Genomic DNA, 17,336 nt, shown 5'->3' on the forward strand with positions numbered 1-17,336 from the left:
ATGAAGCCTATCATCTCCACATGATTCTCAATTAGTTCCCACTGTAGCGGTGTTGAGGTCTCGCGTTGCCAAGCGACATTCTTGTGATTTGTTTTTGTCAAAACATCAGCAACCCACTCAGAAAACTCTACCTCTGTATACACACAAATGCTCCCTCTGTCAGGTCTGACATTGTGAGATTGACATTTAGATAATAAAAATAAAAATGTTGGGTTGCTTATGCAGAAGAATAATGTGACAAAAATCACTAAAACGTAAGCACTGCAGCTTTAAGTAAATAAATAAATCCACTTCCTGCACAAACTCAGTAGATAAACAGAAGCTGTATTTAAATTAGATAAATTAATCTTCATCTTTCGGTGAACATGTAACGTGTGACTATCGTGAGTGTAGCACTCGACTGTCCACCGCAGGGGTCGTTCTTCCGCCCGCTCCCGCGTCAATATTTGCCGGAACAATCGACATGCATCATCATCATCGCCTCCCTCTATCAAACTGCAACCTGAAAGCCACTCTCCGTCATGTGACCAAGACCAGTCAGTCAGGGGATGAATCTCGCCCTCCCACAACCGAGCATGAAGGCAGGAAGTGACAGAAATAAGAGAGGCATATCTTCCCAAGTCTGTGTCAAATCTCTATTGATTTAGTTTTTCCATCAGAACTACACTCTGTTAAGGTCATCTGATGTGATGCGATGGCTAACTTTTTTTGGTCTTGTATTATTAAAAGGCGTAAGGCATGCAAGAGTTTGTATTTTTTATTTTTAACAACTGCCAGTACCCGGGTTCATGACCTAGTTTGGACAAAGGCCTTTCTGCATGGAGTTTGCATGTTCTCCCTGTGTTTGGGTGGGTTTTCTCCAGGTTCTCCACATGCACATTTGGCAAATTGAACACTCTAAATTAACCGTAGGTGTGAGTGTGAGAGTTGTTTGTCTCTATGTGGCCGTGTGATGGACTGGCAACCTGTCCAGGGTGTGACTGCCTGATGTTTGCTGAGATTGGCACCAGTGCCTCTCATGTGGAGGACAAGTTGGTAGAAGATGGTTGGATGATGATCTCGTAGTGGCTGAGATTATTTAATTTATGGTGAAAATACACTGATTGAGTTGGTGAAATGTTCATTTCATTTCACTTTCAGTTTTTCCAGTGTAGTTTAGCTGACCATGGTGCCGTTTGGAATGGTAAAGCCTGATCTGGCTTGTTTTTCCACTACAGAGTGCGTGTGGTGTAACTGTGTCAGCCACATAAATAGTGTGAGGTCACACCAGCTTGACACAGTGTAGGCTGCCAATAAATTCCACAAAGAAGAAGAACGTGATGTAGTAAACGAAGGAAACAACAGCATTTTGTGTTGGTTCTTCTTGGCATTTGGATGTTTAATCACAAACTTTTGTCTGTGGCATAATTTGTGTTTTTTCCTAGTATCGCACATAACTTAGGATTCTCTGTCAACAAATCTCTGGACTGTTGTGTGGCTGGGTCCACGCTTTAAGAGCCAGATCCCAACCTCCCGTTGGGGATAAAGCAAACTGGGGATAAAGCAAACTATTGCACCTATTGCACTTATTCCATATTTTGGATATCTAATGTATGAGTACATGGAGTAATACTTACAGCTGTGACTGATTTCTTTCATACTGAAAACTAAAAGGGTTCAGCGCTAACTTCCAAACACAGACCTAAACACCCCCATGCTTCTGTCTCATTGAGCACAACATAAAGACTGCACTTCAAGCGTGTCCCATGGAAAACCCTGAGAAAATGCAAACATGTAGTACTGGGATTTCAACCCTACAAAGTCAAGTGCTCAATTTTCTCTCCATTCTCCGGCGATACTGAAGAAGCTCAATCATACCGGGACAGTAATATGAATCAAGGACAGCTCACTCACTCTCAATTGCAGCTTGGTCTAACTGGGACCACGGGTAGAGCAGAAACTGGGTTCTCAATTCAAATGGGAGAGTGAGTAGGCCAGCCGGACTCTCCCGCACGTCTCTGGGCTGATAGATTACCTACTGCAGTAAGGACAAAGGGAATGAAGATGACTACTCTGCCAAAGCTGGCTACAGATGAGACATGCACGGCTGAATGACCATGATACACCTCACCCATTTGTCTATGTGTTCAAGCTTTGCACTACGTATGACAAAGGAGTCCGCGCGCTCCGCTATTGACATATAGTCTCACATTTCTTGGAATATCTTGTTCTAACTTTCATTTTGGGTAAAATTTTGAGCATGTTAGAGCATCCGTCAACCGGATTGGCCACTTAAGGCTGCTGTGTATTACACTAAAATGCACAATGAGGACATAAATCTAAATGAACGGTGATCAGTTTTGTCTCAAACATAAAACAATACGTCTTGTGAGAAATCCGTGCAACATTTGATATGATCTTATCTGCGTAAAACCTAAGAATACTATGCATAAACGTTGATAGATAATACAAGTATTTGACATTGGAATCTTGATTCATTGCATAAAAGCATATACATCTTGCGAGCCAGCAATTTTTTTTTGCACTGAGTACATGATGTGCCATCCTCAGAGATTAACCTAGATGTTCTTGAGGCCAGGTTCACTTGTATCTGAGTCGGAGTCGTATATTACAATGCAGCTGAGATGGCAGTAGCAGTAACTCATTCTTTTCTGTTCTGTTCGGCTTGTGCATATTCCACAAAGCCCCCACTGCTCTGCACTTAGAAGGTCACCTCTTTCATCAGCTATTCTATTTGCATTCCAAATCGTACGTACATGAAAAATGTGCCACTGAGTTTTCGTGGCGGCCCTTCGAAGGCAGATTAGATAGAATTTACCATACGAACCCTATGCACGCTAACCTTTGCAGATGGCCCCACTATTGTGGAGAAATGGATTGCCTAATAAACCATATCATCCGACATATTTGCCGCTTGGCTGACCAAATAGAGGCTGTGTTTTTTGAGCAAATTCCCTTTGTCAAATTTGTCAGTGTTCATGCCGTCGTTTTTGGTTTGGGTCGCAGAGAGGAGGAGGAGGAGGAGGCGGGGATCCCGTAGTGCATCAGGTTAGAGTGCTGACCAATTTGGACCGATTCTGAAGATGAGACAATTTTTCCATATGATTTATTTCATCAGAGGGGAAATATTTCACATGCTCTCCATTTGTTAGTTGCATGTTTCCTCTTCCATGTGTCGCCATGTATAATATACAGTATTTGAACAGTGAAAGACAGTTGGTGGCTTCTTATGTCACCGGATTAACAGAGACAATTAACACTGCAATAGTGGTAACACTGAATGTCATGTCATGTCATGTCAGTTGCTATATTTTTTGGCTTTTGTTTTGTGACAGTGTATTTTAAATGTCTTTACTTTGTGTCGATTACCATTTAGAGCGTCTCCAAGAAGCCTTTGGTTTCTTTCGGCTTGTCGGCTATTCCGACTTTCATATTCTTCACTAAATTCTCCACATTATTCCACATTATTTATCTATAATTATCATATGATTAGACAGCGGCGAGGAAACAATGCTACTTCTAAATCTTGTGAGGTTTTTACCAGAAAATCTAATTTCACAGCAGAGCCCTAATTTGTCGCTCCCAGAAAAACCTCTTTCATCAAACTTTGCATATGAGCAGCCAAGTGATGCACAGGCTCTTAACGGCATGCTTTGCCTCCTTTGGTGAGTTGGCCAACCAATCCATCTTCCTGAGTGTGCTCAGAGCCGAGGAGTGGGCAACCGATGCTCCCGTCACCACATTCCTGCGGGAGATGGATTGGGGCTCCATCGCCCACCTCCAGTCCGGTACCAGCCCAGTGGCACAATCTGGACCTCGGTGCAGAGAGCCACGTGGTGGGCCTTGTGGGGCTCTATTAGGGGGCTGCGAGATACAGGATGGAGGATGCTGTGTCTCAGTCACTCATGTAGAATCCAGATCCTCTGCTCCACAGGAGACAAAGCTGGACCTCCTGTTTTGTGTTCCACAGAACAGAGTGAGGGTGTCCAAGTCATTGCCTGCCTGTGCAGTTCCTAATGTGGGCATTTTATCTATGACAAAATGTCAAACAATAATGTGATCATCAGCAAAAGAGAAGAAAACTCGCATCAACTTGTTTGGGAAACTAAAAAGCAGGAATTGTAATCTGTGTAAATGTGTGACCTCCGTCTTACGCTGTGTCCTTCATTGGTCTATTAGTCACTGAACTGTCCGACAGGACAACAAATACAATAAACAGTTGGCTTGATTTGTTATTAATGTGATAACTTGTGATTCAATATCTACATCCGCCCTTAAAATAGCCTGTCCTTCAGCCAGAGGAGGAGTTCTGTCTCATCCCTTTGTGGCGTTCATCATGACTGGCTTTGAAACTGAAGTGAAAGCTTCTTTTATTAATCACAACGAGCTCAAGTCAAGGCTCTGCACTCCGTCGCTTGCATCCAATTTACAGCGGCAATAATTCATGCTATGCTAAACATTTCTTGTAAAATGTCACTTTGTGTTTGTAATTAATTTCCAAATTAATAAGCAAAATCTCTGAGTTATGGCATCAAACCCCTTGAAACCTTGGTCGCTAAACAATGCATCAAGGTGCCACCTGGAATGATCGAGACGATAATAGGAATATGACTGTAGGAAGAGATGAACATGCGGCACATTTGGCAGGTTGTTTAATAGAGTAATGCAGCAGAGGATGGCAAATCACAGGTGATCTATCTCTTTTATTAAAATTTCTTTCTCTTATTTTAAAAAACTTTGAGACTAGCGAATAAAGGATGATTTGGATCCTCTTTTCCTGCGCTGTCAGTCACTCTGCCTTCATAATCTCACCGGTGACCAGGGTGGCCTGGTCCACTGCGAGCTTTATTTCCAAGTAACAAGCTGTGTGTAAGGTTACCTCCTTCATGGGGTATCATGTGTCCCTCATTTAATGCAAGCAAACTAAAGAGTGGGGGTCAAAATGAGAGGAAAAGACAGAGCCTGTCTGTGTCCACTCAGCTCCCACTTTGGGGGCAAATGCACCTGTTACATAAAAAACAAGTGTGAAGATCCAAAGCTGATAAATCAGATTTGTTCCGCTGACTTCAAACTTAACTTCTCATCTTTTAACATATAAAAAAAAAGAAGAAGTAGTGCTCTGGGTGCGAGAGCTGAGCGATGTTGATTAAATGATCTGTTGTAATGTCTTTTAAAGCTTTTCACTTATGGTTTTTTCCCTTTGTTGCAAGTGGCCCATCTCCTCTGCTTTCAGTGCCATTGATGGCAACATCCATAACCTGTCCTCTGATATTTTATTCCCATACGGGTGCCATGAACCTAAGATGTAATCGATACACAGACACACAGGCCTCCTGTGTTATTACAAGAGGGACAATGTCTGCTCAGCTTCCCGTGCCGTTACACAGTTCAGGCTTCCAATTAACCTGAGCGGATCCCCATGCCAATCACACAGGGCTTCTATCGACAAACCGCATGAAAAGAATAATGTTGTTAGGATGATGTAGCTCACGGTAGGAGGGCTGCTTCTCCCCCCTCTCGGTGCTGACAGGGATGAGTGTTGTAGTCATTTATCACCTCCTCGCTGGTCACTGAGGGGCCAAACGGGGCTGCATGCCTCTCACAACCTCCCTCTGCTCCAGCAGACCACAATCTGAATAAGTCTGAATCCAATACCGGGGCAGCGGATCGTATCTGGATTTCAGTGCAAGAAACCCACGGTGAAATTAGTGACACTTGCTTTGCATATTGCAGCTGATGTGGAGTCTTTTTTTAAAACACTCCTTATTGGAAGCAGTTGGTTCATCACAGACAAACGTGTGTTATTTGGAGGCAGAGGAAATAAAAGGAGTCATTGACTTCTGTTTGTTCTGGTTTTGTAACTTGTGAAACTTTGGGGATGTACAGTAAATGAAGGGAAGTAGGGATTCTTTAGAGTCTTTGGTTCATGTTTGCCTCTCACATGTATGTTTGTTGTTTAACTATCTGTCTGATAAACACACGTTTCCACAGAATTTCCCAACCCAAAGCTGTTTTAGTGGTAACTGTCTTAAAGTAAATATGAAAAATACGTAGCTATATAATCTATAGGTTTACCTGTTTATTTTTCCAGCCGTGACAGTTTCCATAAATCCCGTCTCAAAACAGATGTGCTGTAACTGTTGGACTCGGACAGGAGATCAATCCATTTATTTTTCCCCATGTCTACTGAGAGACAACATACAAATTGAGACTGTATCTAAGTTACAATAGCAGCCAAGTGTGGCCTGCTAGGATTTCAGGCGTGATTGAGAGTGTGTTTAGACGCTCAGGGCCAAACTCTAAAAGCATTGTTACATTGACAAGGCCGACACAGAGAATGAATGCCTCTCTACATTTACTCCCCCTTTCCTGGGCATTGCAGCCACTGGCGACTTTGATATTGATTATTGTGAAGCAAAAATCAGCTCAAGGAGCACGATCATTAAGACAAATGCAGTTCCACTCAATGCCAGAGAGCTGAAATTCTTGGAGACATATACTTCTCAGTGTCAGACGCTGCACATGTTAGTCCACGACTGAAGAACACACAGAACGGAGTTGCTGCCTTTTAAGACGTGGACTAAACTTTATTTGTACTTTTTTATCAAGTAATGTTCAGTTTATTGTTCTTTTTAACTTAAGTAATTCACTAAAATATATGCAAGAGGCTGATAATAAAGCATCGGATCAAGTATTCGTGTACATAAAGTAAAAGAAAGAATGGTGCAAAATACACTGGTATCAAATCGATTGTTATTGGATGCCTAAATTTGCCTTTCGCCAACTATGTTGATAATCAATCAGTTTCAAGTTCTTTTGTTTTATTTTTGGTGTCTTAAATGGCTATATTTTCACATTTTCTAAATCACAAATAATCAATAAAACTGAATAATTTAAGTTTGTGAGGAAGAAAACTCAACAATTCATCAACAAATCAACATTTGAAAGTACAGTCATGAGTTAAAATGACTTAATTAAAGTATTAAAAGTTGCACAATATTACATTTGCTATCGACTTGAGTAGTAATGAGTTGTGTTGTATTGTAAATGTTATACTGTTATACCAATGCCACAATGTGTAAGTACTATTGTAGCTGGTTAAATTTTACTTGTATGAAATCCTTCATTTGCCAAGTAATTTATGGCCATAATATGTCACATGTCTGTAAATAGTGGAAACAAGTACAAATGGCACAAATATAATTATTAATAGATGGATATATACGGATAGTTTTTATGTACTTTCTGCACTGAAGTTATTTGTAACATTATAAAGAACACTAAAATACCATCGTGGACTTTGAGATGTACAGTATATGATCTACATTATTAAACATCTCAAAACTTTACTCCTAACTATGATCACTTTTTCTTGTTTAGCAGACACAGCTGACTTGAGGATGTCATTTCAGATTTAATGTGGCCCCCGTACCTTTTAAAACTTTCCATTTGTTATGTTTGGTCATCCCAATAGTTGCCATTTATTATCATTAGCGTGATAGAAGCCTCTTCCTCGCCGAAGCAGAGTGGAAAGAGAGGGGGGGAGAGAAAAAACTGCACATTTTCACATTAGACAGAACTCCACTGGTGCGTCAGATTAATGTCCCTTTCACAAAAACAGAAAAGGTAGGTGGAACATCAACTTCAGGAGCAGCAGCATAACTATTACATTATGCTGTCATTTTATTTGCTTATTTCCTTGATGGTCGGCTAATTCCCGTTGCTTTTCTCCTGATGGTTGGAAATGTGGCTCTCTTTTTGGTCTAAGTGCATTTTAACAACCTGTATTTGATGCTTTAGTTGTTTGGTAATAGCGTCAGTATCAGTTGGGCTATATTTAGCCACAGGGAGAAAGAATTAAGTAGCTAGTGAGCAACAGCAGATTAGAACAATTTCATGCTTTGGATTTCAACACAACATTGTTTTTGCATTTGATAAATGATTATTTATTGAGGAATCGGACGGGTTTGATCAGAGGTTATTCAGTGTTTCGTCGTTTGCATGATGGAGAATTTAATGTTGCCATGAAATAAAACATGGCACCTTTTTTATTTAGATTTTTTTTAAACAGCAAAGCTAAATGTATCAGGATAGCAACATGCGTTTATGATTAAACCTTAGAACACAGAGCATTTTGGCTGCTTTTTTCTATTACTATGTTAAAACATACAGTATATACAGAGATTATAAGAATGTGTTTAATATCCATTTTCAGCACTACCAAGGTAATCCGATTAAAAATAAATTCATTTTCACCAACTGAATAAACACACCTGAGTACAAAGAGTACTCAAAATGTTTATTAAATTTGTCAAATTTCGAAATACGTCACACTTCAACGGTCACTTGGCTCGTTTTTATGAACAAAAAGAAAAGAGAAACGCTCTATTTTGTGACTTCTGCACAGTTTTTGCTACTTTATCCTATATACTAAAATGTCCATATAAGGAGTTGTGTATTATTCCCACGGCAATTTAACATGGGTGCAACAGATCCGTGGGGTTAAATATGGAACTTGTATTTCTTATTCTGATGTCTCATCGTGAAGACCGCATGATACCAAACACACAGTCACAAGCAAAACACGCCACAAGCCATAGTATATAATAAAATATAACAATTAAACATAATAGGTTCCTTGCAATATGACACAATATTTGTATCATCAGCCGATATTGGTTTTAAAATGTATTATTGATATCGCCAAGATCCCCCGATTTCACTAATGACTAAAACAGTTGGCAGAACAGGCTGCTACCTATTATTATTATTATTATTATTATTACAATAATAATAATTCTTATTATTATGTTTAGCTACTTTGCAAGATGAAGAAAGATATATATTTATTCACCTGCTGCGACATGAGTATGCAAATATTATGTTAATTTCACTTCAGAAGACACAAAAATTACCTCTGTAGTTGGGCTGTGGGAAAGGATGTATATATACATATCGGTATTGGTGGTTAGATTAGATTAGATTAGACTAGACTTTATTGATCCCCCATTGGGGAAATTGACATGTTGCAGCAGTTAAAGAGAATAGAAATGGAACAACAAAAGAATAAATTAAAACAAAAAATTGGAGCGCTCCTTTTAGCAAAAAATCCAATATCGTGCATCAAGATAACATACTCGTTCATTAGGAAGAGTTATTTATATCACATATATCACTGATTCACTCTGTGCCACACACCAAGTGTGATTAATGGTTTTCTTAATGTACTCATGGCAGTAATAGAAGTCCCTCATGACTAACCTTTCATAAAAATGCAAACGAACACTGTGGGCAGGGCTAAGCCTGGAAGCCTTGGGTAGTGGGTGTGCATATTTTCTGTTTCAGGGAGACTAACTTAACATTGTGGATGATCTTGAGTTGTGGTGGAATAATTAAAGATCACAAGGGAAAACAAATTGGGTATTGAGAAGAAGGAATCCAGAGAAACTAAAAACTGCCCAAAAACAATGATTTCACTAGTATTATTGTGTATTATGCTAAAGCACCAATATAATAAACATTTCCGAGGTTTTCCTGAGTGAGTGCTCATGACTGCCAAGGCTGTTCTGTTCATCAGTAATTTTCCTCCCTCTCTTTTATCATAATGAATAATGTTGATTAATTAGCAAGACAAAAATCACTGAGGATAATCCGCGCGGAATCGATCACTGTCAGGAGAACTGTTGAATACTGCATTTACACCAGGAGCGTTTTAATTACAGAAGTCTTAACATATTCATTAGGACTCAGAGGGAACATAAGAACAAAATAACTTATTTTCTTCACCTCTTCATGTTGTGCCTCCTCTCTCGCTCTCTCTTCCTTCTTTCCTTCTCTACCTGAAGCCATCAAAATTTCAAACTCCCGCTGAATCTTGGCTCAGAAAGGAATGTTGAATCCAAGCCCGAGTCACTGAGTCGCGTCCAAGTGAATCAGAGTGAGTCAGAGTCGCTGAGGTTGAGTGTTATGTAAAAGTTTTAAACCTAAAATGTACAATTTTAAGCGTCTTCGGTTCCTTAGCACTTCACTGAATACGAAACCACAAACAGACAACTGCTGAATGTTAGTCGTTATGAGACATGAAAAATTGAAAATGAAATGATGTTTATATACATTGTTGTTTCTCATTACCCCAGAATGAACCTTTGGGTCAGCTCTACGGAGGCCGCCAGTTTGGACCACCATGTTTTTACAATAGACCACAAATCATTTGATTTGATGCCAACTGGAGGCTACATAGATTCACACTTTGAAATGAATATAAGATGAGGAATATTCAGCTGCAGCATGCAACTTCACCAATAAATATTTCAAAATTTGACATACTGCACTGCTAATATAGCTACAAATCCCATGCCAAATTAGTAGTGTGGCCTACTGAAAAATAAACCCTAAGTCTAATATCAGTCTTTCATCAAGTCAACAATGTTTGATTCAAGTCTTAAAATTCACATCTTAGACTTGAGTCTAAATCCTGGATTGTAGCTTTCAACATATCCAACTATTTTCTTAGTATCCATAGTCGAACCTTTATATTTTAAATTTTTTTACACTTTTACACTTTTTTTTTTACACTTTTGTCCCAAGAACAGATTAGATTAGACTTTATTGACCCCGAACTGGGGAAATTCACATGTTGCAGCAGTTAAAGGACAGAGAATAGAAATAGAAGAAAAGAAGAAATTAGAACAAAAATCGTACTGCAAAGTATAAAACAAGATGAACAAAAATAGAAAGAATAATAAACCAATAGAAAAACCCATCATGTGCTCAAGGTAGCATGTACTATTACTTCTACTTTTGTATCCCATATAGAAAGATGCATTTTAAATAAATTGAGTAACATTGTATATGAGGCTAATACAGATTCTATGCTTGCATCAAGCAAATGTTGCTCCCTCCTCACTCGTGTGCTAGAGGAAAGGAAATGGTTGCTCCCTCCTCAGTCGAATTCACATTGTTTAAAGGCTCAAATAGGGATTGTTTTGTAATAGGTCTGAGTTTAGCAATCTCTCCAGGCTCCAAAAAGCATGTCTTACTGCTTTATGACGCCATGACACACTCCTATGATCCTTTATGAAGCCAGAAAGCAGCCCTCTAACACACAGGCCCATCAAAGCCAATCCCATCAGAGGGATGTGGGGCAGAGATAAAATTGGTCTCTTTAACTCCCTGTACCGTAACATGCTAATGCAGGACAATGACTCGCTCATTGCCTGCTATTATGGAATATACTGGAGGCCAACGTGAGGGCTGTGACAGAAATGGTTGTGTGATACATAAAAATGCCGAGCGGGCGATGGGGAATTCAACTTTTTTTTTTTTTTACGGTCAGGTGTGGCGGTGTCGTGCGACATCCGCTGAAGTTGGGAATGAAGATTGATGCCTCACATCGCCGCTATTAATGTATTGATGGCGCTGTCAGAAACACTGTGAATGGCACGTTTGCTTTATATTGATGCATTAGCTGCAGGTAATTGATGAAAATCCTGTAAAACTCCTTAATTTTGTTCCCCCCTCTTACAAGCTATTTGTCTACCATCTGCTCCACTTAGAGCTCCCCTGGGGACGGTCGTGATTGGTTGAAATCACTGCTGATGAGAGTCCTGAGTGCTCACAACTCATAGTTGAGTTTAGACCCTCGGAGAGTGTGATATTCTGTGCAGAAGGATAAGCGAGTCGATTGCAACACACAGTAAACTGTGCTCAAAGGTCCAGTGTGTTGTGTTTATTGGCAGGTATTCAATGTGTGGCCCAAGAGCGTGTTAGTACGAATGTAAAATTGCTTTAAAAATAAAAATGGATTAGGGTTTTACAGCCTGAGGACAAGCCTTCTGTATATACTTGAGGCACGGGCCTTGCTTTTCAGAACAAATGGACAAACTAGCCAGAGCATTTTGAAGCGTAAGCTTTGTACATAAATGAAGAAGAACACCATCCTTCCTGGTCTATGCAAAGACCACAGTAGTGGTTTGTTACAATAACACTTTATATTGCTGTGCAGGAACAATATGATGTAATAATAATAATAATTGTGAAATTTGTAAAATTATTATGGCACCATCATCTTATTTCTGTTGTTATTACCAAGAATAGTTTGTCAATAATGAGGGAAAATTTGGTTTAGGGTAAGGGTAAGTTAAGGGTTTGAGATGTCAAGGTTAGGGTAAGGGTGTTTTGTTGAGGCAAGATACTTATTTTACAGGGAAATCATTTTTCTAGACGAGGTCTCTTTTTTGGATCTTCAGCGACCCTTCCGAGTTCTTTGAACTCAACTTAAGCTGCACTCTAACATTGGTCCAAATAACCCATAACAATTCTCTACTGTCGTTCTGTTAATCTCTAGAAGCTACCGCTAGAAAATCAAAAAGGTCGAAACAGAGTCAGAACAGCCTTGATTTACATGCAAACTGATTCAATCCACTGGGAAGGCTGCACAGTCAAAGATCAAACCAGAAAAACAGAGTTAAAATGTTCACCATTGTAAATCTCATTACTATAAATTAAGCTTCAAGCAGAATACTTGATATACAGCTGCAGTGCTGCTAAATCACAAAGAAAGATTAAGACTCGGGTTTGGGGTTTTTACTGTCAGTTTACCTTCTGTGATCGGAGTTAAATAAATTAACCTCGGCCAGTTTATACTTCTGCAAGTCATAAAGCATCAGAATGACACTGTCAACGTTAATTTAAAGAAAACAGCGCCGGCACTGTATTTTATGCCGTTTGTTGACAGAGTAAAACCCAACAGCTCCTTCCATAATCATGAAGGGCGTTGACGTGAAATGAACTGTAGCCACTGTCTCCTTGACCAGTTCGCAGTGGTCAGCGGTCCACGTCCAGCAGACTAGATTGGATTTATTGCTACTGGGCTAAAGGTAACAAATACATGCAATATAAAGGCGGAGATGGATGCCATTATCACTGGATGGATTTTGTGCCCATCATGAGGGGCAATCACATGGAATAGATTGATACTGCAAGCAATATCTTTATATTAGGCTTATATATCTTAACTGGACAATTCACTTTCAAGAAGGTAAAACAGGAACTGGTTGAACGAAGCAACTCTGCAGCCAGAGGCAGGCGACTTCAATCATTTCTCTTCTTCTGTGCATTTGTGACTTCCCCGTTTCAATAATGGTTTACATTTAAGTGTGAGCAACACTGGTCAAACTCCAGCTATTGTGTTTATACGTTGAAAAAAACACTTTTGCCTGGAGGTTTGAGTCGGTTGAGGTGGAAATATCTTCATCTCATCCACAGGGTCGGACCAAGGTTCCCGGGGAGTCCTCGGAGAGATGGGATGAGGTTACGAGAGGTCATGTAGAACAGCTCAGTGTGACAGCAAATCAGAGGCCACCCCTCCGGATGGAGTCACGTGAAAACAAAAGGAAACAAGGAGATGAAACACAAACACAAACCTCTTGTGGGCAAACTCCATCGCCCCCTGAGCTTTGTGCAGCACCAGCGTGGCCTCATTCCACCATCATAAAGAAAGAATGTGCACAAACTGCTCTTGGTTAAACGCTATCATTTGACTCTCGGTTCATCTTTTTTTTTTATTGTAATCCATTATTAGGGAAAAAATAAAGAAAACCTACATGTATATTTTTAAAGTGTTTGGTAATAGATTTTTAATGTTCATTTGTCTATGCCCTGGAGGCTTTGGATCTTTGACATTTGAAATAATTGTTGTTCGAAGGATCATCACCAGGGGAGGCTTGTGAATAGTGTAGGGACGATTTGAGTAAATGACTGTGTCAGCCTGTTTATCTGTAACACGATTGCCGCCGGCGCTGCCGCAGGACAGCTATTAGAGGGTTTGGCCATAAAGAGATAGAGAGAGAAGCCCAGCGCTCACCCAAAAGTTAGCACTTAATGTGACAACTTATCAGCCAGCAGCTCCCCACAGAGAATGTGGAAATGACAGACAAAGAGAGCGAGGAGGGTGTGGGGGTGAAGAGGGATGGAGATATCATCGCCCACAGACAGAATAATATAGAATGACGATGAAGAAGAAACGGTATTATAATTACAACGCTCTAAAGTGGCTCCTGTGTCAAAGATCACATGTCTATTCAGAGTCCAACACTTTGCCCCATATGCTTTAGCATATTGCACAATGCTGTGAAATCCATGTTGGCCTGAGGGGAGGCAAGGAACAGAGGACGTTTAGTCCCATATTTAATTAGATCACTCAAATACCTCTCAGCCTGTGGCAAGGCCTGAAGTGCAGGCGGAGAGTTTTTTTACTGCAGTCTGGAAGAGCCACTAAATAAACACTTTAGGTCCCAGAGGACCTGAGATCATGAGAGGACGCTTGTCACTCCTTAGGTGTAAACACATCACTAAGATCACTTGTCCAGATTACCAGGAAAATAATCCAATTTTGTGCACAGATTATATCCAGAAAACCACAATTGAAATCAGAATGTGTCTTAGTCTAAACCAGTGGGATTTTAGTTTAATTTGATCTGATAAACTATAAACAAGAGCTCCAAATTGTTCCCTTTGTTTTACATATAATGAAGTAGACACTTTACAACACGTATTTTCTTGAGAAAAATAATTGCAATTTCAACAACATTTTTTAAGTTTACCATCTACTGATCACAGTGGCTCTACAAAGGCACACAACATTTAGTCACGGCTATCTGGATCTGAAAAATACGGTATTTAACTTTATGATTAGACTCTTAATTATACTGCAAAATGTTCACACATTCATCCTGCGGGCCGGATCGGACCCTGTGGTGGGCTGGTTCTGGCCCACGGGCCATATGTTTAACACCCCTGGTCTAAACGGTCTCACTGCTCAAACTGGAGGTTCTGACCTGTCTTTTGCATCACTTTACATTACAGTACAGTAACAATAGGGTTATAGTGAAGTAATAGGGATGTAAAATGATGGTAATATCATCAGATTTCTATATAAATGACCACATATAACAAAATTATAACCTACTGTAATGCAAAGCGTTACCAATGATGAAATATTGGTGACGAGGCGTAGCCACGCCAGCTGTGACTGCAGCACGGAACATTGCAAAATAGACCAGTCAAGTTTGACGCACAAGAGAAAACCCGGCGAGTTTTTGCACCGTGACTGTTTGGAGATGATGCATGTCACTTTCTCCTGCCTCCATGTTTGAAAGCCATGGAGCAAACGTGGGTACGGTTTTATTGTTACCAGAGCAAACCCATGCAGAAAGGTTGGTTATGTTTGACTGACCACACCTGATTTCCTTACCTAAGACGCAGGGAGGAAAATAATGACAAGATAGTACTATCATAGATAAACATTAGAAGCAAATTTGTAAGTGCCACATAATTGAAAGCACCAATAGTTGCCGTTGGAAGAGGCGGTTTGTTGACACGGAGACAAACGCGTGTCCTCAGAACTCTTCCAGCGCTGCACGTCGCCACAACAACTCTGGCCCCGCTGAAGAATGCTTGTAATCTCTGCTGGCAGGGACAGATCCTGTGGCTTTGGAGTGGACGGTCCCATTGTGGCCTTAAAGCCTCAAAGGAGAGGAGAGAGATAGGAAGGCAGGCGGGGAGGCAGAGAGAAAGAAAAGGGAGCAGGGAGGCAAAGGGCTCTGGCAGCAGTCAAATAAAGTGCAGGGATGGATGGATTAACAGTGTTGATTTGATGGCGAGGAACAGGAAGTGTCTTCTTTTAATCCTGCTCATGAAACACCTATCTTCTGTTGTCCTGGGGAAAACTGCGTTTGTCTCAGTGTCTTCCAGCTTCAGTCACATTTTATGTTCTTGAGTTTTTAGTTAAGTATTTAAACAACAAATGAAATGCATGTAAATGCTCAGTTTGTCATTTCCCTGTGGATAGTAGACGCCCGTCTCCAAGAACCAAGCTGGAACACAGACACCAGCTCTCACTGGACCAATTTTAGTCCTGTAACTATAACTAAGGCTCCTCGAATAAAGTAATAAAGATATTTTAAGAATGATTAGACACCTCTATCTTGTTGGTAGACAGACCTAATCACTCTGTCTACCACTGTTAATCACTCACTCCTCACATCAGATTCCAATGAGATTCCAACCGCTGCCTGTGTGTCACTTCAGATCTGTTATTTTGTGACTTTGGCGTTTGAACTACGTCTTTAAGATTTACTGACGTGACACAAACTTATCAGAGGAGGCTGAAGTAGAGCAACAATGAGATAAAACACTTCCTCTATGGACTTAGGTGTGTGAGAGAACGGTTTACAAACTTAAAATGATGTGTAACTGTGGGATAGGGCAACAAATAAATTCTTAAGGAGGTATTTAGTGAACATTTTGTTGAGTAGCTAAGGTCTGGTTTTCCGTGTTCCGGCCTCAGAGATGACACAACCATACTTTTAAAAAAAAACCAGAACTATTCCTTTACGATGAATAGGAAGAGATTCAGCAGAGTGTGTGTGTGTGTGTGTGCAGAGAGAAGTGAAGGGGAGAGACCAAGGTTTTTTGAGATTATGCTAAATCAGGGCCAGTTAGAGGAGGAGGTGGAGCAGAAGGCCAGACAAAGACTGAAGAGGATGCTGCTGCTGACATTTAAATAGGCAGGAGGTTGTGGAATTGAGAAAAAAAATGGAGAAAGAAAGAAGAAAAAAAAGGGGGGGGGGTGAAAGAAAAAAAAACTAGAGTGAGAAAAAGCATAGAGTTTCTTCGCCATGACAGACACTTTTTTCTGGCTCTTCAAACAGATGCTGAGGCAGATGGTGGTGAATTAACAGAAGATGGGAGAAGAAGAAATGAGAAAGCCTAAAATGGGCCCATGGAGGGCAGACATTAAAATGTGTGTGTGTGTGTGTGTGTGTGTTTGTGTATACACATTAATATATGCATGTGTGTGTCTGCATGTGTGACAAAGAGAAATTGTGTTTGTACGTCTGAATGTACAGGTCCAGGGGAGCGTCGTTTTAACAGTATTTCAGCTGGGAGGACTAAAGAGGATGGGTGGAGGATTCCCAGTCAGAGATAGAGCTCGCGATAATAATCACAAGCGTGAAATTACAATGCTGATATTTGTTGCACCCCAGGGTGTGGTGTGGCGGGGGCTGCCGGAGCTCAGAGGGCCCACATATCACCGAAGGCCTGCACTGGCTGACGGTCATCAATGATCAGAAGAGCGGGCGCACGCCCACCGCTCTGCTCACTGCAGATCCACATCATCCTGCTGAGACTCCAGAGGGTCACCTGTGCGAACTGCGGGGCAAATACTGAGTCACTCTCTGTGGTTAATGATTACAGTTGTGTCTTTTGGAAAATTACAGTCACGCTTTGATTTCAACACTTCACAAAAGAAATCTACCTCTACAAACTACTAT

This window comes from Solea senegalensis, linkage group LG15, assembly GCF_019176455.1.
Source record: "Solea senegalensis isolate Sse05_10M linkage group LG15, IFAPA_SoseM_1, whole genome shotgun sequence".
NCBI lineage: Eukaryota > Metazoa > Chordata > Actinopteri > Pleuronectiformes > Soleidae > Solea > Solea senegalensis.